Raw genomic sequence first — 27041 nt, 5'->3', positions numbered from 1 at the left:
TGAATCTGTGACCTGTCACCAAAGCTTAAGTACATGAGTGTCACAAGAACCCCCTTGGGGAACCCAGGTCTTAAGCAGTACAAAACTAGCAATTTTCTAACATGTTTTCATTTTAGCATTAGAGGTTTTTTTTTTTCTTCTTCTTCTTTCTTCCACTCTACTGTTTTGTGATGTCTTAAGGCATCATGCAATTCCAAGGAGATGGAACACAAGATTTGAAAAGCAATTCCACCAGTAAGCTGAAGAATGGTAGAACTGAGATCCGTGTGACACCTTTCAGTTTACAAAGCACTTCACTGGCCATTCCAGGGTTTTCAGCTTTAGAGGAGATGGAACTGAGGGGCATGATGTGGAAAAGAGGTCGCTGTCTCTAACACACAGAAACGGACGTGAGAGATGTACTCAGAAGTGAAACCCCGGGGCTACACGCAAGTCTGTGTCATTGACAAACTCTCACTCTGAGATTTCCCAGGTCAGTAGATGACTCAGATTCTCTACCACCAGCTGCAGAAGAAAAAAAAATGAAAAGAGTAGGGAGAAATCCAGGGCTTCCCCTGGTGGCTCGGTGATAAAGAACTCCCCTGGTGGCTCGGTGATAAAGAACCCCCCTGCTGATGCAGAAGACATAAGAGTTTGAGCTGTATCCCCTGGAAGAGGGCCTGGAAACCCCTCCAGTATTCTTGCCTGGACAATTCCATGGACAGAGGAGCCTGGCGGGCTACAGTCCATGGGTTCACAGTCGGACACAACTGAGTGACTGAGCACACAGGGAGAAATTCAGCTTCTGTGCTCATCTGCGGAGGAGGTGAGCTGGGATCAGGATCTCTCCTGAGTGCAGAAGACTTGGACAAGAACAGCAGTAGCCAGGCACCAAGCAGAGTCTTGACGATCTGGTCCAGACTCTGGTCCCCTCTTAGTAGGTGACTCCGAGTCAGGGGGGAGGTTTGAAACCATCACCTGAGCACCTGAGCTTTCAGCCAACGCATTTGGAAAATATTCTCTCTCTCTTCGCCAGGGTAGGGAGGGGTCATTCACATGTGCAAGGATCACTCTGATCCTCGCTGGAAGGTTCCAGGCCAGCTCTGGTTATCTGGGGCGTCCACTGACACTCACTTTTCTCTCTCGGCACAACTCTGCCATGGAAGGTGTCAAAGGAGATGGATACTTGGTGACCGTCAGGTCCGGCCCTGGCGCTTCTGGCTGTTGTGATTGTTTATCTGCATTTTCAATTTACTGTGCAGATTCCAAACCTCCGAGGGGAGATGATATCTCGTTTGGGTAAGTTGTAACACTAGACCTGTGCCCCTTCCACCCCAAGAGACAGCGGTGCATGGGGTACAATTTGACAGACTCTTAAAGGCCTCACACAGCCAAGAACAAGCCCCATGACTTTCATAGGGGCTGGAAATCCCTCCATTAAAAATTCACTTCTGTGGACTTCCCTGGTGGTCCAGTGGTTAAGACTGCGCTCTCAACACAGGGGGCCCAGGTTCCATCCTTGATCAGGGAACGAGATCTCACATACTGCAGCTTGGGGCTTCCCTGGTGGCTCAGATGGTAAAGAATCTGCCTGCAAGGCAGGAGACCTGGGTTTGATCCCTAGGTTAGGAAGATTCCCTTGAAGAAGGGAATGGCTACCCACTCCAGTATTCTGGCCTGGAGAATTCCCTCGTACAGAGTTGGACACAACTGAGCGACTTCACTTTCACTTTACTGCAGCTAAGACCTGGAGCAGCCAAATAAATAAAAACAAGCATTTAAAAATAAATTAATAATTTTTAAAAAAAAAATTCACTCCTTTGGTCTCAGATATTTTTCCTGAGTCAGGAATATTGGAGTAGAAAGAGAACACAGCAGGAGTCAGAACACCTGGCCCTGGGTCCCTGCCCCTGGTGTGAGGCTGGCTCTGCCCTTTCTAGCCTGATGACCTGAAACTCCAATACTTTGGCCACCTGATATGAAGAACTGACTCACTGGAAAAGACCCTGATGCTGGGAAAGATTGAAGGCGGGAGGAGAAGGGGACGACAGAGGATGAGATGGTTGGATGGCATCACCGACTCGATGGACATGAGTTTGAGTAAATTCCGGGAGTTGGTGATGGACAGGGAAGCCTGGCGTGCTGCAGTCCATAGGGTCGCAAAGAGTTGGACACGACTGAGCAACAACTGAACTGAGCTGACCTGGCATAAACCCCCTCTCTTCCATTGCTTCTCTCTCTTTTTTTTATCTAAAATGGCACCACTAATGCTTGTCTCACAGGGCTGCTGTGAGGATCAGGCGAGATAATGGATGTGAAAGCTGAACACTGCAGAAACCTAAGAAGGACTGTGATTACTGAAATGCTGGTCGGCAGGGCTGGCTAATCCCTAGTGGGGATTAGGGGGCAACTCCTCAGGCCCAGGCACGCACCCGGGGTGGGCAGAGCAGAGGGGCCAGGGGATGACAGTGGGGAGGAAGACTCCGGGAAAGGAAAGGCAGGGTACCCCCCCCAACTCCTGCTGGCATGACTGAGAAAGCTTTGGGGTGAGGAGGAATCCAAGATCTTTCTCTGCTTATCCCAAGGACTGGGAGCATCATGAGGGTCCCAGGGCTACAGGCCCACCTCGGCCTTTGAACCCTGCTCTCCTGTTGGCCATGGATGTGAAGCCCTGGGGAGATTCACTTGGGTAAAGAACCATTAGCAGGGGCTTCCCTGGTGGCTCAGCAGTTAAAAAAAAAAATCTGCCTGCCAATGCTGGAGACACAGATTCTATCCGTGGTCCTGGAAGATCCCATGGGTCACAGAGCATCTAAGCCTGAGAGCCACAACTACTGAGCCTATGCTCTGGAGTCCAGGAGTCACAACAACAGAAGCCCGAGTGCACGCCAAACCCCACACTGCACAAGAGAAGCCCCACAACAGTGAGAAGCCTGCACATCCAACCAAGAGGAGCCCTCGCTCGCTATAACTAGAGAAAAGCCCCACAGCAACAGAGACCCAGCACAGCCAAAAATAAATAAATGTTTTTAAAAAAAAGAAAGAACCATTAGGAAAAACAACCAGCCGTGTCTAGGTCTATGCAGACATATCACGCAGGTAATTGAAGCAGAAGGTCTGGTTTTTGTGCGAGAAGCCCGCATGCATCAGAGTAATTGCTTGCTTTGTCACAATTTCCTGGATAATCTCCTCCTCATTGTTTGGCTGAAAGAGCCGACCTCGCGTCTGGGAGCTTGCTTGCCAAACATGATTGGGTCCTTGGAGATGAAAGGCACAGACAGCATAAGCGATTTTCCACAGACACGTTGGCACACATGTTAATTATCACGAGGGGGAAGATATGACTGTGTGTTCCACTGGGGAGGGTGGTGCAGGATGAGAGGTGTGGAAAGGAGACAGCTGGGGAGGGAACCACAGAGCTCCTTCTTATCGGGAAGCTGGCGGCATCCAGGCTCTGTCCTGGGTGAAGTGAGTGAGTGAAGTTGCTCAGTCATGTCCGACTCGTTGTGACCCTTGTAGCCCACAAGGCTCCCCTGTCCATGGGATTCTCCAGGCAAGAATACTGGAGTGGGTTGCCATTCCCTTCTCCAAGGGGATCTTCCCAACCCAGGGATTGAACCCGGGTCTCCAGCATTGCAGGCAGATGCTTAACCGTCTGAGCCACCAGGAAAGCCACCCTGTCCTGGGTATCTTACATTAAAAAAAATCTCATTGAATTCTCACAAGAGAGTGGGAGGCCTCCGCCAAGATCGTAAGATTTGATAACCAACAGCTGCCGTTTGCTGTAAGAATGAAGCAAGAGGTCTGGTCTTCTCTTCTGTTTGTGGAAGGGAGGACAGTGGCCTCAGAGGGCAAGGGGAGCCGTGATCGCGAGTGTGGTGCACCCGGGGGCACAGAGCAGGCATGTGACAAGTGTCCGACTTTGCAGATGAGCCTGACTGCCCAGCAGGTGCAGAGCTGTCTCCCGCCATCTGGCAGGCGTTGCGCTGAGAGGTGATTTAACCCACACCCTTCACGACACCTGCTGCAACCCTGAGGTCTTACCTCCAGGGATTGCAAGCAGGTCAAGGGCACAATCATGCATTTCTCTCTGCATCCTCAGTGTCTCCCACACAGCACCTGGAACACACCCAGAATTCCTCCAGAATGTGTGTTCAGTTAAGTTCATTTGCTCAGTCGTGTCCAACTCTTTGCAACACCATGGATTGTAGCACACCAGGCTTCCCTGTCCATCACCAACTCCCGGAGTTTACTTAAACTCATGTTCATCGAGTCGGTGATGCCATCCAGCCATCTCATTCTCTGTTGTCCCCTTCTCCTCCTGCCCTCAATCTTTTCCAGCATCAGGGTCTTTTCAAATGAGTCAGTTCTTCGCATCAGGTGACCCAAGGATTGGAACTTCAGCTTCAGCATCAGTCCTTCCAATGAATAGTCAAGACTGATTTCCTTTAGGATGGATGTGTGTAAAGTGCGTTAAGAATGTGTGTTAAGTGAATGGGAAAAGCCCGGATTGACCGTGCCAAGTCAGGTGACCCTGTGACAGAGATTCCCCGGTGCCTGACAAGTCTGGGTTGGGCCGTGAGCTCCCCTCTGGCCACAGGGAACACAGCATGAAGGCTCTATGATGCGACCATCCTTGTAGGCAAAGGCACAGCCCTCCAAGGAGGAGGTGGCGGAGGTGGCCAAAATGACACAGACTGGGGCCCATAGGGAAGCTTGTGATGAACAAGCCCTGGGAAGACCAAACAGGATAACAGCTGGAACACTCTCTGAAAGATGCCACAGCAGGGGAAAATGAAAGGGAGGGTTTCATGAAGAGTAGCACATCCCAGACCAAGAGTTAGGGCGTTGGGTTTGGGCTTCCCTGAATTGCAGTGAGAAGACAGGAAAAACAAAGGCCCAGACAAGAATCCCAGTGGTGATACACACCTCGGTCTCTAGGTGTAGGTCTAGAAGAAGACAACCAGAATCAGCGCCTTCACCGCCCAAGGACACAGGGCAGTGGCTCCCTCGGCCCCCGGGGAAGGCAGAAAGACGCCCTTGATGGAAGAACTTCAGTGAACTCCAGAGGGGCTGGATGGGGTGATGCCCTCTGGCCGAGGCCAAGCTTACTGCAAGCCCCAGTCTTCCTTCTGCAGGACAAGCCCTCAGCAGGCAGGCTCCCCTCCCAGCCCTACCCAGCCCCAGGCCCCAGCCTGCAGGGCATGCACCTGGGGTGGCACACGCTCTGCCCCTACAGATGGAACCAGAGGCTCCCCTAACCCAGCCCTTGGTGCAGAACTTCCCAGGGGCGGGGCTCCCCTCTGGGCAAAACATGGGCTCCTGTCCCACCCTCAGGGCCTCGGTCCAGCCACTGGGAGAAGTCACATGGCTTCCAGCACAGCTGCAGGACCTCGCAGAGTGGCTAATTATGGTCCCCCCCACCCCCGACAGAAGGCAGCCTGCAATCCCGAGCTCACGGAGCTCACAGAGGCTTCCTCTTCCCTGTCCCTCCAGACCCTGCCCCCTCCCTCGTAGATGGCATCTGACTTCCTTGATCTGCATAAACAAGTTCAGTTCAGTTCAGTTGCTCAGTCGTGTCCGACTGCACCCATGAACCGCAGCACGCCAGGCCTCCCTGTCCATCACCAGCTCCCGGAGTTTACTCAAACTCATGTCCATTGAGTCGGAGATGTCATCCAACCTTCTCATTCTCTGTTATCCCCTTCTCCTCCTGCCTTCAATCTTTCCCAGCATCAGGGTCTTTTCAAATGAGTCAGGTCTCTGCATCAGGTAGCCAAAATATTGGAGTTTCAGCTTCAACATCAGTCCTTCCAATGAACACTCAGGATTGATCTTCTTTAGGATGGACTGGTTGGATCTCCTTGCAGTCCAAGGGACTCTCAAGAGTCTTCTCCAGCACCACAGTTCAAGGGTGCTGCTTTATTCAAACAGCAATAACTAGTTGGAGGATGTGCCCTTGGCAATGATGGGGGAGTTAGAGAGACATGTACGTCCCCTGATGTCAAGGAGTCAGGGACCTGGAAGGGAGAGGGCGGCCAGAACCAAAATCCCGACTCACATGCTGGTGGAGGAGGGCAGGCTTCCCAGTGAAGTCCCCTTGAACTGGGCCTGGAAGGGGAGGCGAACAGGAAGTGGGACAGGATGCAGTGAGGTGTATTTTACTATGTTGACAGGGCTGAGGGATGCCCAGGTGGCTGGTAAAACATTATTTCTGGGTGTGTCTGATGGGCTCTTTCTGGAAAAGATTAGCATTTGAATGAGTAGACTGGGTAAGAAGATGGCTCTCCCTGTGTGGAGAAAAAGGAACCCTCTTACACTGTTGGTGGAAATGCAAACTAGTACAGCCACTACGGAGAAGAGTGTGGAGATTCCTTTAAAAACTGGAACTAGAACTGCCATACGACCCAGCAATCCCACTGCTGGGCATACACACCGAGGAAACCAGAATTGAAAGAGACACGTGTACCCCAATGTTCATCGCAGCACTGTTTACAATAGCCAGGACATGGAAGCAATCTAGATGTCCATTGGCCGACGAATGGATGAGAAAGCTACGGTACATATACACAATGGAATATTACTCAGCTATTAAAAAGAATGCATTTGAATCAGTTCTAATGAGGTAGATGAAACTGGAGCCTATTATACAGAGTGAAGTAAGTCAGAAAGAAAAATACCAATACAGTACATTAACGCATATATATGGAATTTAGAAAGATGTGAGACAGCAAAAGAGACACAGATGTAAAGAACAGACTTTTGGACTCTGTGGGAGAAGGCGAGGGTGTGATGATTTGAGAGAATAGCTTTGAAACATGTATATTATCATATGTGAAATAGATTTCCAGTCCAGGTTCGATGCATGAGACAGGGTGCTCAGGGCTGGTGCACTGGGATGACCCTGAGGGATGGGATGGGGAGGGAGGTGGGAGGGGGGTTCAGGATGGGGAACACATGTAAACCCACAGCTGATTCATGTGAATGTATGGCAAAAACCACCACAATATTGTAAAGTAATTAGCCTCCAATTAAAATTTAAAATTAAAAAAAAGAAAAGAAGATGGCCCTCTCTCATGAAGGTGGCAGCATCCAGTCTGCTGAGGGCCTGAAAAAAACGAAGGAAGGGCTAGGACATCCATCTCTTCTGTCCTAGGATGTTGGTGGTCCTGGGCCTTCAGATGTGAGTTGGAACTCCCACCACCATGGGCTTCCCTCGTAGCTCAGTTGGTAAAGAATCTACCTGCAATGCAGGAGACCCAGGTTCGATTCCTGGGTTGGGAAGATCCTCTGGAGAAGGGAATGACAATCCACTCCAGTATTCTTATTGGAAAAATCCCATGGACGGAGGAGCCTGCGGGCTACAGCCCATGGGGTCGCAAGAATCAGACACAACTTGGCGACAAAACAGCCACCACAGTTCTTGGGCCTTTGGACTCAGACTTGCATCTTGAGCTCCTCATGCTTCTCAGTCCTGTAGACTTGGACTCAATTACCCAGTGGTTTTCCTGGTTCTTCAACATACAGAGTAGTAGACCTAAGGACTTAGTTCTCAGCCTCCATGGTCACATGAGCCACTTCCTATGAAAAATGTCCTCATATCTGTCTATCCATCCTGTTGGTTCTGTTTCTTTGGAGACCCCAATACACTCCTCAAGAGACTTAGGTCCCTGTGTTCAGTCGTGTCTGACTTTTTAGGACCCCATGGCCTGTAGACCACCAGGCTCCTCCGTCCATGGGATTTTCCAGGCAAGAAGATTGGAGTGGGTTGCCATTCCCCTCTCCAGGAGATCTTCCTGACCCAGGGATAGAACCTGGATCTCCTGCATTGCAGGCAGATTCTTTACTGTCTGAGCCCAAAACATTACTTAACACATTCCTATTCAGGCACAAATTAAGAAGCATGACATAGCCAAGTACTGGAGACGACGTGGATCCACAGATCCTCAGAAAATGGTTGAACAGTCCCCAGGGCAAATTCACATATGCCATGACCCAACAATTCCACCTCCAGGTTTATTTCCAAGAAAATGCACATACAAAAAATGTTCGTAGCAGGATTGTCTTAAATAACAACAGAAGACTAGATAAACAGACTGAGACGTACTCACACCACTGAAGATCAGGCAGCAGTCAAAATAAATGGACCACAGTGATAATAACAGTGAAGGATGCTTATCAACTTAACATTAAGTGAGAAAAACAAATCCCAAAGGACTACATACAGCATGACCTTCTTAAAGAAGGTAGAGACGGTTAAAATTTAATAGATATATTTTAGAAATACGTATGAAAGAGATAAATATCTGTAGATGACATGAGATGATATAAAAAGGCAAATAAGAAAGAAGGCACCGAGGTTTAAGGATGGTGGTTACTCAGGAGAGGGAAGGAAGAGAGGAGCGACAGGGTGATTCACACAGCTGCGTGCTTGCCTAGGGCGCTGGGTGTCAGGTTGAGAGGTGGTTCCAACCTGACAACCTGAAGTGTTTATTTCATCATTTTTATACTTATTTACTTAGCTGCATGGGGTCTTAGTTGCAACATGTAGGATCTAGTTCCCCGACCAAGGATCAAACCCAGGCCCCCTGCATTGGGAGGGTGGAGTCTTAGCCATTGGACCATCAGAGAAGTTTCTATCTCATTGTTTTTTAAATGTGATGTATAATACAGGTAGGGGGATAGGTAGGTATGTAGCAGGACCATGCATGGACCAATAATAAAAGTATATCATGAACCAAGGATATAATTTAGTCAATTTTGTACACTTAAGGTCCATGAGATTTTTTTTTCAAGTGGTAGAAAATTCAAGAAAGGGGGAACGGCATGAGCAGAAGGAGTGAGTCTGGTCCGCACTGGGGGCAATACAGGAACCTGACTTGCTGATGCAGGGGGTCATCTGAACGCACAGAGCTTCCGGACTTTCTCCAGGTCTCAGGTTGACAGGTCAGGTGTTGGTACCTGGAGCCCCAGAGCTTGGAGACCCAAACTGTGCCCTTGGAAACCAGAACCAGAGCACTGGACAGCTTCAGCCCCCAGAGGAGAATGAAGGCTGGTGTGAGCCGGAGAGGCTGGTGGGTCCGTCCAGCACTGGTCACACGGGGCCTGGACACAGGGATGTGCCTTTTGTTGCAGCAATCTGCCCATCCTTAACTGGTACCTCTGCCGGGACATACCCTTCCCTGAAATCACGTGCACATTCCAGGACTGGAGCAGACCCACACCCAGGTTCTAGAATGTGGCCTGGCAGAAGGTGTGGGGCCCTGGACTCACAGGGACTGGGTGTTCTGTCAGAATCCTCTCCCCCGTCTGCAGTCCTCCAGGCCCGCTGGCTCTCCCAGCTCCCGCCACACTCCACCTCCCACCCCCAATCCTGACCCCCCAATACCCCCCACCCACGACCCTGAGGTCCTCTGAGAGCACTGGCCCTGGCCCTTGCACCCCTCACCCTGCCCTACCCCAGGCTTCCGGAGCAGCCATCCTCAGACGACACTGCCTCCCAGGACACCCCCACACCCCTGAGCCCCAACTCAGCCCCACCTCTTCCTCGCCCTGCAGTCCGGGTGGGTCAGCTTGACCACGCCCTCTCTGCCCTGACCAGGCCCTCTCCCTGGGCTTCCTCCACCCACTGTGTCCCTCCACCTTCCACGTTGGACCTTCCTTCTCTCTGACCAACTCCCTCCCTGCTCAGTCCTCACACATGCTCACTGACCTCCTCTTCTCTCCGCTGTTCCCTTCCAATCTCTCCAGGAAAAGTCTACACTCTGCTGTCCACACCAGCTTCCCTCCCTCATTACCAGATTACTTGCAATTTAGATTTCACCCCACCCACCACACCCATGTGTCTGAAACTCGCTTCCCAGGTGGTGCTAGTGGTAAAGAATCTGCTTGCCAAAGCAGCAGACCCAAGAGATGCAGGTTCCATCCCTGGGTTGGGAAGATCCCCTGGAGGAGGGCGTGGTAACCTACTCCAGTGTTCTTGCCTGGAAAATCCCATGAACAGAGGAGCCTGGCAGGCGACAGTCCATGGGGTTATGAAAGAGTCAGACATGACTGAGCAACTGAGCACACACTCCCAAGTCCCTGAAACAGGTCTGCTTCTCCAGGCCCTTAATTGCCAAACAGAACAGAACAGCATTCTTAGTCCTTATCTTTCCAGCCGTCTCTACTGGAAGCTCTCTTGTAACTTTCTTCCCAAAACTCACTGGTCCACTGGTTTCCACGGTCTGTCTTGGCTTCCCTCTTACTTCTTGACCTGTTTCTTCCTGGACTCCTTCTTTTATTTGCCCCTAAATGTGGAAGCAAGATTTCCCTAGAACAGCAAGGAGATCAAACCAGCCAATCCTAAAAGGAAATTAACCCTGAATATTCATTGGATGGACTGATGCTGATGCTGAAACTTTAATACTTTGGCCACCTGATGTGAAGAACTGACTCAGGAAAAGACCCTGATGCTGGGAAAGATTGAAGGCAGGAGGAAAAGGGGACGACAGAGGATGAGATGGTTGGATGTCATCACCAATTCGATAGACATGCGTTTGAGCAGGTTCCGGGAGTTGGTGATGAACAGGGAGGCCTGGCATGCTGCAGTCTGTGAGGTCATGAAAAATTGGACACTACTAAACTGAAGTGAAAGAGGAGGGTGGAAAAAGTTGGCTTAAAGCTCAACATTCAGAAAACTAAGATCATGGCATCTGGTCCCATCACTTCACAGCAAATAGATGGGGAAACAGTGGAAACAGTGGCTGACGTTACTTTGGGGGGGCTCCAAAATCACTGCAGATGGTGATTGCACCCATGAAATTAAAAGATGCATACCTCTTGGAAGGAAAGTTATGACCAACCTAGATAGCATATTCAAAAGCAGAGACATTACTTGGCCAACAAAGGTCCGTCTAGTCAAGGCTATGGTTTTTCCAGTGGTCATGTATGAATGTGAGAGTTGGACTGTGAAGAAAGCTGAGCCCTGAAGAATTGATGCTTTTGAACTGTGGTGTTGGAGAAGACTCTTGAGAGTCCCTTGGACTGGAAGAAGATCCAACCAGTCCATCCTAAAGGAGATCAGTCCTAAGTGTTCTTTGGAAGGAATGATGCTAAAGCTGAAACTCCAGTACTTTGGCCACCTCATGCGAAGAGTTGACTCATTGGAAAAGACTCTGATGCTGGGAAGGATTGGGGGCAGGAGGAGAAGGGGATGACAGAGGATGAGATGGCTGGATGGCATCACCGACTCAATGGATGTGAGTTTGGGTGAACTCCGGGAGTTGATGTTGGACAGGGAAGCCTGGCGTGCTGCAATTCATGGCGTTGCAAAGAGTCAGACACGACTGAGCAACTGAACTGAACTGAACTGAAACTGAACTGAAATGTGGAAGGGTCTGTCTTTGGCCCCCTCTTCTTCCTCTTTCATCACTCTCCTTGGATAATTCAACGATAGCTGGTTTAACCATCAGACACTTGCTCAGGCCTCTCCAAGCTGTGTCCACAGATGAGATGTTCCTTCTGACATCAGCTTCTGTTAGTTGTTAAATTACCTGGGCTACCTTCAGTCACCTGGAGCTCACATGTCAAACGGGACTTGTCAACTTCCCCCCAAAACTTGCCTTTCCTCCTTTATTTCCTCACACAGCGGGCACCGCCACTCTCCCATCCAGACTGGGACTCACTTGATTCCTGCCTCTCCCTCAACCTCCCCCCATGACTGAATCAGTCACTGGGTCCTTCTAATTTCACTTCCTACCAGTTTCACTCCCTCCGCTCCCCAGTTCAGTTCAGTTCAGTTCAATCGCTCAGTCATGTCCGACTCTTTGCGACCCCATGGACTGCAGCATGCCAGGCCTCCTTATCCATCACCAACTCCCAGAGTTTACTCAAATTCATGTCCATTGAGTCGGTGATGCCATCCATCTCATCCTCTGTCAACCCCTTTTCCTCCTGCCTTCAATCTTCCCCAGCATCAGAGTCTTTTCAAATGAGTCACTTCTTCGAATCAGGTGGCCAAAGTATTGGAGTTTCAGCTTCAACACCAGTCCTTCCAATGCATTCAGGACTGAGTTGAATGTTGAAGCTGAAACTCCAGTCCTTTAGGATGGACTGGTTGGATCTCCTTGCAGTCCAAAGGACAATCAAGAGTCTTCTCCAACACCACAGTTCAAAAGCATCAATTCTTTGGCACTCAGCTTTCTTTATAGTCCAACTCTCACATCCATACATGACTACTGGAAAAACCATAGCCTTGACTAGATGGACCTTTGTTGACAAAGTATGTCTCTGCTTTTTAATATGCTGTCTAGGTTGGTCATAACTTTCCTTCCAAGGAGTAAGTGTCTTTTAATTTCATGGCTGCAGTCATCATCTTCAGTGATTTTGAAGCCCCAAAAAATAAAGTCAGTCACTGTTGCCACTGTTTCCCCATCTATTTGCCACGAAGTGATGGGATCGGATGCCATGATTTTAGTTTTCTGAATGTTGAGCTTTAAGCCAACTTTTTCACTCTCCTCTTTCACTTTCATCAAGAGGCTCTTTAGTTCTTCACTTTCTGCCATAAGGGTGGTGTCATCTGCATATCTGAGGTTAACGATCAACCATCTCTAGCTATTCTATGGAAGCAGCCTCTTAATCTCTGTTGTAGTTGTTGTTTAGTCGCTAAGTCGTGTCTGACTCTTTGCAACCCCATGGACTGCAGCTCGCCAGGCTCCTCTATCCATCACCATCTCTCAGAGTTTGCTCAAACTCGCGTGCATTGAGTTGGTGATGCCATCCAACCATCTCATCTTCTATTATCCCCTTTTCCTCCTGCCTTCAATCTTTCCCAGGATCAGGGTCTTTTCCAATGAGTTGGCTCTTGGCACCAGGTGGCAGAAGTATTAGAGCTTCAGCATCAACATCAGTCCTTCCAAAGAATATTCAGGATTGATTTCCTTTAGGACTGACTGGTTTGATCACTTGCTGTCCAAGGCACTCTCAAAAGTCTTCTCCAGCACCACAATTCATGCAGCAGAGCTGGGGCGGGGGGGCGGGGTGGGGGGGTAGTTATAAAACTAATTGCTAGACTTTGAACTTCAAGGGAGGCAGAAGAGAATTCAAGAAGTAGAAGAATGAGCCATAAACTGAATCCATGCTTTGCAGTTCTCAGCACTGTTCCTGAAGGCCTACATTCTAAGGAGTATGTGGTGTTCACAGTGGCACCCCACTCCAGTACTCTTGCCTGGAAAATCCCATGGACGGAGGAGCCTGGTGGGCTGCAGTCCATGGGGTCTCGAGGAGTCAGGAACGTCACTTTCACTTTTCACTTTCCTGCATTGGAGAAGGAAATGGCAACTCACTCCAATGTTCTTGCCTGGAGAATCCCAGGGACGGCGGAGCCTGGTGGTCTGCCGTCTCTGGAGTCGCACAGAGTTGGACACGACTGAAGCGACTTAGCAGCAGCAGCAGCAGCAGGGCCCCTTCTTTTAGAGATGAAACAGTGAGCAAAAACCAAGCTCAGCTCCTGAGCCTCCCATACAACTCTAGGAAACAAATCTTCATTCTTTTGGTTATATATCCCATGATAAAATGGAATTTCCCTTTTGGATTGATTTATTGAGCAGGCATTTCTCATATTCATATTTCATGCCACATATGGCGATACACACCCAATAAGTCAGAAAATAAAACATGAAAAGAAGAAAACAGAACTGCGTATTTATTTCAGCAGTGGAACAAAGATAAATTCCTGGCTTTTGAAAAATTGAGTCTGTCATCAGACAAAATGGGTTTGAATAAATAAACCTTTTGTTATTTTTGTGTAACAAAATTATATACAATATATACTAAGAAGAAGCCAACAGAATGGGGAAGTTATCTCACCAATATAACTGCAAAGTGTTTATTATTAAATTTGGTAGATGTGCGCCATGTACAGATCTAGGTGCTCCTCCAAGAAATGAGTGAAGTTGTGTCTAGATGGTACCCAGGTCCCCAGGAGCCTGGTCTGGCCTGGAGAGAGCTTCAGACCCCTGGTGCATCAGAGTCTAAACATCCCAGTCACCTAATGAGCCCATGTCTGTCCCTCCATCTGTAAAATGGATATAATTACACCTATTTTGCAGGATTCTTACGAGGATAAATTAGACGGCCTATTACTACAGTGAGCATTCAGGAAATGGGATTATTATTATCATCAGAGGGTAAAAATGCACACCATTCCTGACAATTAAAGAAATGGAAATTACAATAATTTAAAAGCGACATGACATATCTATTGAAGTAGTGAAAAGATATCCAAATTCACCAAGAAAAGGCTGAGAATATTCAAGGCAGCCTTGTCCATAATTTTCAAATCCTGGAAGAATCCCAGGTGTCCAGCAGTAGATACACAAACTGGGATATATTCATGCAATGGACTATTTCCCAGCAATGAAAAGAATGACTCGCTGATACACACAAGAATGTGGGAAATAACACAATCACCCCAAAGAGTGACAGAAGGCTTACACAAAAGATTTTCTACTGGATGTTTCCATGAATATGGAATCCTGAAACTCTAGGAAAAACTGATCTATGGTTGCTTAGATCACAATCAAAATCGTGGTTGCTTTTGGAGGCTGGAGTCCAGGATTGACTAGGAGGGACATGAGGGAATTTTTTGAACTGTGGGAACTGCTATATTCTGGTATGGATTTACATGGGCATTTGTCAAAACTCAGCAAAGGAACACTTAAGATCTGTGCATTTCATCATGTATACATCATGTATTCACCTCAAAAGGCTTCCCTGATAGCTCAGTTGGTAAAGAATCTGCCTGCAATGCAGAAGACCCTCGTTCAATTCCTGGGTTGGGAAGATCCCCTGGAGAAGGGAAAGGCTACGCACTCCAGCATTCTGGCCTGGAGAATTCCAGGGACTGTACAGTCTATGGGGTCACAAAGAGTCAGACACGACTGAGCGGATTTCACTTTCACTTTCACTTCACCTCAAAAGGGAAACTATAAATAAACATTGCACTCTAGTTAGTGATGAGCACATATGTTTATACCTCCTTTCCATACATCTATCTTAAAAACTGTCTGTAGGACACACCCCATCCTTTTCGTTACCACTTTGCAGCTCTGTTTTGTGTGACTGCAAGATCTTAATTTCTCCTTCCAACTTTAATGGTCCTTTTTGAACCATCATATATCGCTCTGTCCTAAAGACAGGAGGCAGTACTTCTTGAGCTTTCACAAAAAGTGCCAGCCACTGGCTCAGGCACTTAGCCTGTGTCGTCTCATTTCACCTTTACAATAACGTTGTGAGGGCGGCATTATTCTTCTCATTTTACAAATATGGAAATGGAGCCTCAGATTCCTAAGGTAACCCGACCAGTGTGGCTCAGGTAATAAGATAGGGTTTTTACTTGGAGAATAAATGGCATTCTTTCAGGCTTTATGTTTTAGAATAAAACCATTTTATTTTAGAATAAAACCATGATAGTGCTGTGCTCGGTTTTATCCAACTCTTTGAGGCCCTATGGACTGTAGCCTGCCAGTCTCCCCTGTCCCAGGAATTTTCCAGGCAAAAATACAGAAATGGTTGCCATTTCCTACTCCAGGGGATCTTCCTGACCCAGGGGTCAAACCCAAGTCTCTTGCATCTCCTGAAATGACAAGCAGATTCTTTACCACTAACACCATCTGGGAAGCCCCAAAACCATTGGAATTAATCCTATTTCAAATGAAAACTTTTCATTACAATAAAAGTGGCAAACTTCTATTTGATAATAGAAGAATCAGCCACCTATTTGTTCTAGGTTCTGAGGAAGTAAAATGCTTACAGTCTGGATAAAGGGTTAATTTTAATTCATTGATTTTTCTCCCCTACTTTAATCTCATAGTTTATAAATAACATGAGCAGTGGCTTGCAGAGAAGGCAATGGCACCCCATTCCAGTACTCTTGCCTGGAAAATCCCATGCAGGGAGGAGCCTGGTGGGCTACAGCCCATGGGGTCACTAAGAGTCAGATACGACTGAGCTTTCACTTTTCACTTTCATGCATTGGAGAAGGAAATGGCAGCCCACTCCAGTGTTCTTGCCTGGAGAATCCGAGGGATGGGGGAGCCTGGTGGGCTGTCGTCTGTGGGGTCGCACAGAGTCGGACACGACTGAAGTGACTTAGCAGCAGCAGCAGCAGTGGCTTGAATTTATTTTTGCAGCCTCCAGGAGAAAATAGGTTCAGTGTGACCTCCCAGGGGCCAACCTTGTTCATCAGACCTGCTGTGTGATGAGGCCAAGCTCTGAAGGATGGGTGGGCGCCTGAGTGGCTCCACTTGGCACCTCCAAGCTGGGCCAAGTGCAAGTCTACAGCTGTCCATCCTCAGCCTGTCCTCCTCGTCCCAGGCAGCTGCTGTCCTGCCCTGGAAGAAGATACACCAGGAAGAAAATGGGGCAAGAGGGTCAGAGAGTGCATGGGGTGTCACAGGGGGCACGCCATGTAGGACACATCTGCTGTGAACCCAGTTCATGTTCGGAGTTTGCAAATACAACTCCAGACTGGTGACTTGGGCTCTGCTGTCTCATCTCCAGGATGTGACCTGCAGGGTCATGGAAGGACAGGGACTGTCACTCAGCAGGCTATGACCTGGCATCACTTCCTACTGCTTCTGTTGGGTAGAATGCGGTCCAGTTGCCCCAATCCAACTACAGAAAAAGGCCAAGGAATGCACGCTTCATGTGTGCAGAGGAAGGAGAAAGGCCAGTTTCCTATATCCTATATTCAAGAGCAGCCCATCCCAACCCCACACACCTCATCCCTCTACCTCACTTTACCTCCGTTTTTCTTTCCCATAGCTCTTCTTCTTCACACATTGAGAGGGTAACAGGCAGAAAGGCCAAGGGTCTCCCAACCGAGGAAATAGGCTGCAAGTGTCAGACATTTTTTCTTTCTCTTAAGTGGCAGAAAGAAACAAACAAGTGTTAAATTTTTTCCCCTTCACTATACAAATTTAAAAAGAGGTTTCTTTTAAAATTCTGTGTTGCCATGACAACACCTGGTTCCACCTGAACTCAACTTTTCTCAAACCTTAGCTAACCAATGTGTTTTTCTTGTGGGAATGTTTGTTTTAAACTATGTTAATGAACTCACAAGCTAGTAAGTTCAGTTCAGTTCAGTCGATCAGTCGTGTCCGACTCTTTGTGACCCCATGAATTGCAGCACGCCAGGCCTCCCTGTCCATCACCAACTCCCGGAGTTCACTCAAACTCACGTCCATCGAGTCAGTGATGCCATCCAGCCATCTCATCCTCTGTCGTCCCCTTCTCCTCCTGCCCCCAATCCCTCCCAGCATCAGAGTCTTTTCCAATGAGTCAACTCTTCATATGAGGTGGCCAAAGTACTGGAGTTTCAGCTTTAGCATCTAGTCCTTCCAAAGAACACCCAGGACTGATCTCCTTTAGAATGGACTGGTTGGATCTCCTTGCAGTCCAAGGGAAAGTAATGCTCAAAATTCTCCAGGCCAGCCTTCAGTAATACATGAACCGTAAACTTCCAGATGTTCAAGCTGGTTTTAGAAAAGGCAGAGGAACCAGAGATCAAATTGCCAACATCCACTGGATCATCGAAAAAGCAAGAGAGTTCCAGAAAAACATCTATTTCTGCTTTATTGACTATGCCAAAGCCTTTGACTGTGTGGATCACAATAAACTGTGGAAAATTCTGAAAGAGATAGGAATACCAGACCACCTGACCTGCCTCTTGAGAAACCTGTATGCAGGTCAGGAAGCAACAGTTAGAACTGGACATGGACCAACAGCCCGGGTCCAAATAGTAAAAGGAGTACATCAAGGCTGTATATTGTCACCCTGCTTATTTAACTTTTATGCAGAGTACATCATGAGAAACGCTGGACTGGAAGAAGCACAAGCTGGAATCAAGATTGCTGGGAGAAATATCAATAATGATGTTGAGATGCAGATGACACCACCCTTATGGCAGAAAGTGAAGAACTAAAGAGCCTCTTGATGAAAGTGAAAGAGGAGAGTGAAAAAGTTGGCATAAAGCTCAACATTCAGAAAACTAAGATCATGGCATCTGGTCCCATCACTTCATGAGAAATAGATGGGGAAACAGTGGAAACAGTGGCTTACTTTTTATTTTTTTGGGCTCCAAAATCACTGCAGATGGTGACTGCAGCCATGAAATTAAAAGACACTTACTCCTTGGAAGGAAAGTTATGACCAACCTAGACAGCATATTAAGCAGAGACATTACTTTGCCAACAAAGGTCCACCTAGTCAAGGCTATGGTTTTTCCAGTAGTCATGTATGGATGTGAGAGTTGGACTATAAAGAAAGCTGAGTGCCAAAGAATTGATGCTTTTGAACTGTGGTGTTGGAGAAGACTCTTGAGAGTTCCATGGACTGAAAGGAGATCCAACCAGTCTATCCTCAAGGAGATCAGTTCTGGGTGTTCATTGGAAGGACTGATGTTGAAGCTGAAACTCCAATACTTTGGCCACTTGATTTGAAGAGCTGACTCGTTGCAAAAGAGCCTGATACTGGGAAAGATTAAGGGCAGGAGGAGAAGGGGACAACAGAGAATGAAATGGTTGGATGACATCACTGACTCAATGGACATGAGTTTGAGTAGACTCCAGGAGTTGGTGATGGACAGGGAGGCCTGGCGTGCTGCGATTCATGAGTCTCAAAGAGTCGGACACGACTGAGCGACTGAACTGAACTGACTCAACTATGTGTTTACCCTAGACTCTGTCTTCAAGTTGGTTCTGAGTCTTTGATGGAAGTTGGTCTCCGTCTAAGACTCAGAACCAACTTGACAAACCAGTATGTTTTACTTATGTACATGTTCTCTTCAGTTCAGTTCAGTTGCTCAGTCATGTCTGATTCTTTGCGACCCCATGAACTGCAGCCTGCCAGGCCTCCCTGTCCATCACCAACTCCCAGAGCTTACCCAGACTCATGTCCATTTAGTCTGTGATGCCATCCAACCATCTCATCCTCATCAACCCCTTCCCTTCCCGCCTTCCATCTTTCCCAGCATCAGGGTCTTTTCCAGTGAACCAGTTCTTCATATCAGGCGGCCAAAGTATTGGAGTATCCACTTCAGCATCAGGCCTTCCAATGAATATTCAGGACTGATTTCCTGTACGACTGACTGGTTGGATCTCCTTGCAGTCCAAGGGACTCTCAAGAGTCTTCTCCAACACCACAGTTTAAAAGCACCAATGTTCTCTTAATCTATGTTAATGAGGCTGTATTTGATTGGAAACCTGCCTTTCCTCGGAAACCTGCCTTTCCTCAAGATTCATGTTAATCATTTTACGGCCCAGGACAACTCACCTGGTCCCATTGTTATCTCCAAATACATGTTGTGGGTGAAGGGCTTGGTGCCAGTCTCTGAGTTTTGAGACATTTCCTTTCTCTGATTAGCAGACTGCTAGTTGCTGGAGAAGGAAATGGTAACACACTCCAGTATTCTTGCCTAGAGAATCCTGTGGCCAGAGGAGCTGGTGGGCTGCTGTCCATAGGGTCACACAGAATCGGACATGACTGAAGCAGCTTAGCATGCATGCATGCATTGGAGAAGGAAATGGCAACCCACTCCAGTATCCTTGCCTGGAGAATCCCAGGGACGGAGGAGCCTGGTGGGCCACCGTCTGTGGGGTTGCACAGAGTCGGACACGACTGAAGCAACTTAGCAGCAGCAGCAGCAGTAGCTATATAAGATTTGGCTATAGACTAGCAGCGGGGACACTGTTTCTGTCCCCTTCTGATGTCTGTGTCAGAAGCTTTCTCTATCTCTTTTATACTTTACTAAAACTTCATCACACAAAACCTCTGAGTGATCAAGCCTTGTCACTGGCCCCAGATTGAATTCCTCTCCTCCAGAGGCCAAGAATCCTGGCGTCTTTCAAGGCTCAGCAACAACTTTTCAACATCGCATGTATTTATTTATATGTGAATTTATATATTTATTTATTATGTTCCTGTTAGTCCTCCCCTACAAATAATATAGGCTCCACTCAGGGATTTCTGTCTGTTTTGTTCATGGGCCCAGAAGGGTACCTGGCACACATGTTAGTTAAAGAGACATTTCCTGGTGCTTCCTAAGGTCCTCATGCTCCCCACCCCTTCCCTTTCCAGCTCCATCACTTCCCCATCACCTGCCTGTCAGCAGCCTGTTCATCCTTCAAACTTCAGCCAGAATCTCCCTTGCTTTATGAGGTCTCCATGACCTCCCTGTCCTCCTGCAGAACTTGTGCCAATTTCTACAGTGGATCTATCCCACTATTTCAAAGAAGTAGATACCTTCCTGATGAAACAACAAGCTCCATCAAGACCAGGAATATAGGACTTCCCTTGTGGTCCAGTGGTTAAAATCCCACTCTCCAAATGCAAGGGACCTGGTTTCAATCCCTGGTCAGGGAACTAGATCCCACCTGCTTCAACTAAGACCAGTGCAGCCCAAAACAAAAATACAAACAAAAAAGTGTATTAAAGACTTCATGGTGCCAGCTAAATGTATGCGCAAACACTTGGAGTGGCCAACCGACTGTTCATGATGTGGAGGGTCTTTAAAATGCATGAAATTTGAATGCAGACTGGGCAGCAGATGATATTGTTAAATTAGGTGCAAAACTTTGGCATTAGAGTTAGATCATGTACACTTACGTACATCAGTGAGAAATACATCCTGGCGTTTGTAAGTGAACTAAGAACATGTCTGACATTTGCCTTAAAAAATTAAAAAGTGCGTTAGGAAGAAGCATGCTTACCTAATGGGAAAAGATATTTGCAAGTGGTACATCCAATAAGGAGTTAAAATCCAAAAAATACAAAGAACTCATACAACTCAACAAGAAACCTAGGTCAAAAAATGTGCAGAGAGCTGAACAGATATTCTTTCCCAAGATATGTAGACGGCCAAAAGGTGCATGGAAAACTGTGCCACATCACTAATTGTTAGAGAAATATAAATGAAAACCACAGTGGGATATCACCTCATGCCTGGTAGAATGGCCGTTATCAAAAAGACATGACAAGTGTTGGTGAGGATATAAAGAAAAGGAAACCCTCATTCTCTATTGACAAATGTAACCCAGTGCAGCCACTGTGGAACAGTATGGAGATCCCTCAAAAAATGAAGAACAGAATTATCGTATGGTCCAGTTATCCGACTTCTGGGTATTTATCCGGAGGAAATGAAACCATTAATTCTAAAAGATGTGTGCACCCCCAGGTTCAGTGCAGCATTGTTTACAACAGCCACGATGTGGAAACAACTGAAGTGCCCTCTGATGGGTGAATGGAAAAGAATATGTGACACACGCACTGGTTGTATACACAGTGGAATATTACTCAGCCATGAAAAAGATAAAAGCTTGCCGTTTGCAACAACATGGATGAGCCTTGAGGGTATTATGTTAAATAAAGTAAGTCAGAGAAAGGCAACGATCATAAGATTTCACTCACATGTGGAATACGAGAAACAAAAAATAAATACACACACAAAATAAATGAACAAACCAAACCAAAGCAAAAATGTTGATGCAGAGAACAGGGTAGAGGTCCCCAGAGGGGAAGCGGGAGGAGCGGGGGAAATGATGGAGAGAATCAACTGTGTGATGACAGATAGAAACCACACGTTCAGTGGTGAAGACCTACGGGGCATATGGAAGCAGAAGCACAGTGTTGAACACGTGAAACATACAAAGCTATAAACCAATGTTCCCTCAACAGACAACCTGTGAGGGGAGGCCCATGAAGAGCCAACGTGGGGAAACCGTCATCCCTGGTGACCCTTACACTGTTCTCCCCACCTGTGTATATGTTTGAAATCTCCTTCATAAAACCCAAAAGCAAACAAAGCGATGGCAGACTGGGTGTCACCGTCTGGGCTCCGGCACTGCCGCCCCACCCTCAGCCCAGGCCCTGCCGTACAACATCTCAGCTTCCCGCTTCCGACGAAAGTCATCTGAGTTCAGAAAGTGTGGATTGAGTGTGGAGATTAAGATTGAAACAGGAAGGCCTGACCACAGCACAGTCTGAGGAATGAGGGCTGGTAAAACCACTTCATTCAACTCCTTCGTGAATGGAATCCATGAATCACAAGGTTGAGTGAGTTTCCTAACTTCACTGCTGCTGCTGCTGCTAAGGCACTTCAGTCGTGTCCAACTCTGTGCCACCCCATGGACTGCAGCCTACCAGGCTCCTCCATCCGTGGGATTTTCCAGGCAAGAGTACTGGAGTGGGGTGCCATTTCCTTCTCCATCCTGCAACTTCCCTGGTGGCTCAGACGTTAAAGCATCTGCCCGCAATGCGGGAGACCTGGGTTCAATCCCTGGGTCGGGAAGATCCCTGGAGAAGGAAATGGCAACCCACTCCAGTATCCTTGCCTGGAAAATCCCATGGATGGAGGAGCCTGGTAGGCTACAGTCTTCAGGGGTCGCAAAGAGTCAGACATGACTGAGCTACTTCACTTTCACTTTCTCCATTCTAACTTTACTCAGTAAAGCAATAGGGACACCAGAAGTAAAACCCAGGTCTGGGGCACCTAGAGCCAGCTTCCCTCCACCCCTGAGTCTCCAATCTGTCTGTGAAGAGTGCCCATGTCTTGGACATTTTTCAAATACTTTCCCTTATCTAAACTCATCAGAGAGGGAGGCCTAGAAGACAGACTGGTATGTGCTGGTTAGGTGGATAAATATTTGTAAAATACTGAGCGTGGCTCCGACGTGCAGTCATACTCGCTAAACATCCATCAGGGAAAAATTCAGAGTCCCTTGGAAACCCATGAGTTTGTGGAGCTGTGGAGGAAGGGTCACTTGTGGGGACCGAGAAGCAGATAAAAGCTGCTGGCCCTCCATTGTCTGCCCCCAGGTCAGACTCCCCTGGTAAGGCAAGGAGTCTTACCGGGGTCAGGGGCAGACAATGTTTTAACAGAGTGGTCAGCACTGTTCCAGCACAAGCTGCTCATTGACTATCTCCAGGCACTCAGTGTTCATCACCAGATGCGCTCAGCAATCCTTCTCTTTTTCCTCAGATAAAGGCAATGAGGCTCAGAGAGAATGCACTTACTGAGGACTGTGAGCCCGGTAAGTGATTGACCCAGGACGGAACTCGAGTTTGTCCAATCTGAGCTTCTCCTCTTTCCACTCGGCCAAGCTGTGTGTGAAGAATCCTAATGATTTTGGCCAAATGAAGATCACTGGTATAGGAGCTGGAGGCAACTGACATCCTGACACAAGACGGCGCCCAGTGAAAAGGGGGACAGACAGTGCATCCTCTCAGCTCCCCACCAGTCTGATAGACACTCTGTCTCCTATAGACTCAGGGGCCCCCCAGGATCGAGCAGGACAGGCCACGGCGACAGGAAGGTGATCTGTGGCTGACTCACCAACAGCCGCCAAGTCAAACTGAGTGGATCTGACCTTGGAGCTCAAAGCGCTAAACCCTTCTCACCTGCATCTTTCTCCAGCTCAGCAGAGGGGACGGGGACATGAGAGAGGATAGGGTCAGTGATCCACCTCTCCCCTCCAAGAATGTCGTCCTGAATTCTCCTGGGCTGGGCTGTCGTCCTGTTCTGAGTGCTTCTCCAGCCCCCCTTCTAGTCTGTTTCTTGATCAGCTAGCCTCCCCACCTTCACTCCAGCCCCACACAGGGAAAGATAGATATACGTGCATGCATGCACGCACACACACACACGTGCACGCATGCATGCACACACACACACACACACACACACACACACACACACACTGTGCTGTTCTTCCCAGATCTGTTTTACAGACTAGAAATCTGAACCCAAGCAGACGAAATGTATGTAGTGCCATCCACGAGGGACCTACAGAAACCACAAATGGCTCGTAGAAGAGAATCACATTAACAATGAAGAATAAATGAAAACACATGGTCACACAAAAAATCTATGCACGGACGTTCAGAGAGCATTATCCGTAATAGTCCAGTGGGAACAGCCCAGTGTCTGTCAGCAGACGAATGGGTAAACAACATGTTTCCCACACAGGGGAATATTTTTCTACCTTAAAAAGGAATGACGGGCTGACATGTGTGACAAATGTGAATGAACCTTGAAAACATGATGCTCGGTGAGTGAAGCCAGACCCAAGGGGTCACATGTTGTATGTTCCATTTCTATGCCACTGAACTGGCACGTCCATAGGGACAGAAGGCAGATTAGTGAGGGGATGGAGGAAGAGGGGTTACTACAAAACCATGTGGGGCTTCTACTGGGGGTGATGAAAATGTTCTAAAATTAACTGTGGTGGTGGCTGTGCAAATCATCTCAGTAAAATAAAAGCTATGGTATTATATACTTTCAATGGGATGATTGTACAGTATGTGAATTATATCACAGTGAAGCTGTTACTAAAATTAAAAATGAATGCTAAAATCTCCTAAACGTCTGAGGAACCTGCACAGTTCACTTTCAGAAGCCTTGAGAAATGCGGGAGGCTAAAATAATGAATCTGACTATCTTTAAGAAAGATAAATATTGTATACTAACGCATATACTGATGTTGAAGTTGAAACTCCAATACTTTGGCCACCTGATGCGAAGAGCTGACTCATTTGAAAAGACCTCGATGCTGGGAAAGATTGAGGGTGGGAGGAGAAGGAGATGACAGAGAATGAGATGGTTGGATGGCATCACCGACTCAATGGACATGAGTTTGGGTAAACTCCAGGAGCTGGTGATGGACAGGGAAGCCTGGCGTGCTGCAGTCTTTGCTTGGGGTTGCAAAGAGTCGGACACGACTGAGCGACTAAACTGAACTCATGTATATGGAATCTAGAAAGTTGGTACTGATGAATTTATTTGCAAGGCAGCAATGGAGAAACAGACATAGAGAACAGACTTATGGACATGAGGAGAGTAGAGGAGAAGGTGAGATGTATGGAGAGAGTGTCATGGTAACTTACATCACCATATGCAGAATAGATAGCCAATAGGAATTTGCTGTATGTCTCAGGGAAGTCAAACATGGGCTCTGTATCAGTCTAGAGGGGTGGGATGGGAAGGGAGATGGGAGGGAGGTTCAAGAGGGAGTGGGCATATGTACACCTATTGCTGATTCATGTTGATGTTTGACAGAAAACAACAAAATTCTGTAAAGCAATTATCCTTCAATTAAAAATAATTTTAAAAAATAATAATCAAACTGGCTCTCTTTAGACACTTTTGTGGAGTGACCCATGATAAAAACCCCCAGAAGCCCCAGCTCAGGGAACACACTGCCCACAGGTGTGCAACACAGGTAACAGGACCCCAGGTGGGGAAACCAGGGAGACCCAGACCTCAGGTTGACTCTGTCCCCCTCCCCAGTCAAGAAACACAGGCCAGTTCCCTAAGTTAGAGTGTTGTCTGTAAAATGGAGAGGGAAGGAATAGCAGGAGTAGGTGTGACTTAAATGAATCCTGGGCATGTAGTGTGAGTTCAAAGAGGTGACTGCTGAGGAGACCATTACTGCACCATCCAAAGGGCAGACCTGGATGGTCAAGACCTAGCTGATGGGAGGAAGGCATCGTGTCTTCATTTCAGTGTTCCAAGCATCTTCAGGGGAGGTTTTCGAGGGTCTGTGCACAAAATGAGCAGGGTCTGTCATCCTCTCGTGTGAAACCCAGGGTGGCAGAGTCTGGTGGGCACATTGGCACAGGACACCAGACGGCATGGTGTGACAGCATCACACCCAACCCATCACTCACGCGGCTTTGCCTGAGACATGTTCCTGCGTGAAATTTCCTCATCAAGCATGACCTGAACCCATACTAAATGCAACGTGCTGGACTGGATGCACACGAGGTGCAAAAGGGAGAAGGTGAGTCTCTACACTCGAGGCTGCTGCTGCTAAGTCACTTCAGTCGTGTCCGACTCTGTGTGACCCCACGGACGGTAGCTCACCAGGCTCCCCTATCCCTGGGATTCTCCAGGCAAGAACACTGGAGTGGGTTGCCATTTCCTTCTCCAATGCATGCAAGTGAAAAGTGAAAGTGAAGATGCTCAGTCATATCAGACCCTCAGCGACCCCATGGACTGCAGCCTTCCAGGCTCCTCCATCCATGGGATTTTCCAGGCAAGAGTACTGGAGTGGGGTGCCATTGCCTTCTCCGCTACACTCAAGGAGCTCCTAGAAATTCCAGGGGGTAGGAGGGGCTACTACTTGCATGCCGGTTTTACAGATGAAGAAACTGAGGCCAGGAGAGGCCAGATGACCTGCCCAAGGGCTCATGGCAATTTCAGGTGCTAGCAATACTGAGAGGACAGTGCTGAGAGCCAGCCTCAGGCTTTCTTCCGCTGGCTCTGAGTTCTCTCCTTCAGACACCTGAGCGTGGGTTTAAGACTGTCAGTGGCACCACTTGCCTCACAAATGACCAAGCACCAAGGACACTCATCAGGACCGCTGTGTAATTTGCAGGGACCAATACAACATGCAAATGCAGGACCCGTTGTTCAAAAACCTTAAGGATTTCAAGATGGCCAGACTAAACTGAGCCCAGGGCTCTTCTAAGCACAGATCACACAGCCCTGAAACCACCCTGTCCCATCACTGTCTTACAGATGCCCAGATACATGGAACAGATGGGTCTGTTGCAAGAAAGGAATTCTCCTGGGCTGAGCTGTGGCTCGCTCTGACCCCAACATCCAGCCACCTGCCCTGTGCACGTGGATCTCTTGGGTCAGCTGACCCAGCATCCTTCAGCATTTTCGGCTCCGCAGATGTGAAGTCTCTGGGCTGACACTGCACTGCCTCCTTTGCATGAGAAATCCAGTCTCCCAGCCAAGCTTCAACAGCAGTGACACACGGATCCATTAACAAACCCCCAGGCATGGAGAAAAGGAAGTATCTACTCAGAGCTCCGGCGTGTTGGGGCTTCATTTGTCTTATTCAACTCTTTCCTTCCCTAGTTTGCCGTGCCTGTGGCTGTCTTGCAGAAAACAAGACAGTCCACCAAAAACTAGTTAATCTTTCCATCCGCCATACAAATCTTCTTTTTCTTGAATAATAGGTTACATAGCAATTGCAGACAAGCCAGAAGCTACTAGAATTTCAACAATCAGAAAGATA

General features: G+C 47.8%; 1 long non-coding RNA gene across 1 annotated transcript; it reads right to left on the bottom strand.

Moving 5' to 3' along the window:
- Positions 1-15383: 15383 nt before the first annotated feature.
- LOC139185674 (uncharacterized) lies at positions 15384-16885 on the bottom strand. The gene is made up of 2 exons (XR_011569165.1): positions 16765-16885; positions 15384-16352 (listed from the first exon to the last, which is right to left on the bottom strand). It is a non-coding gene; the product is annotated as an uncharacterized lncRNA (long non-coding RNA).
- Between the last annotated feature and the right edge of the window lie 10156 nt (positions 16886-27041).

This window comes from Bos indicus, chromosome 11 (assembly GCF_029378745.1).
Source record: "Bos indicus isolate NIAB-ARS_2022 breed Sahiwal x Tharparkar chromosome 11, NIAB-ARS_B.indTharparkar_mat_pri_1.0, whole genome shotgun sequence".
In the NCBI taxonomy this organism is placed as follows: Eukaryota; Metazoa; Chordata; class Mammalia; order Artiodactyla; family Bovidae; genus Bos; species Bos indicus.
The sequence above is the reverse complement of the archived record's forward strand: the minus strand, read 5'-3'. Positions and strand labels throughout refer to the sequence as shown.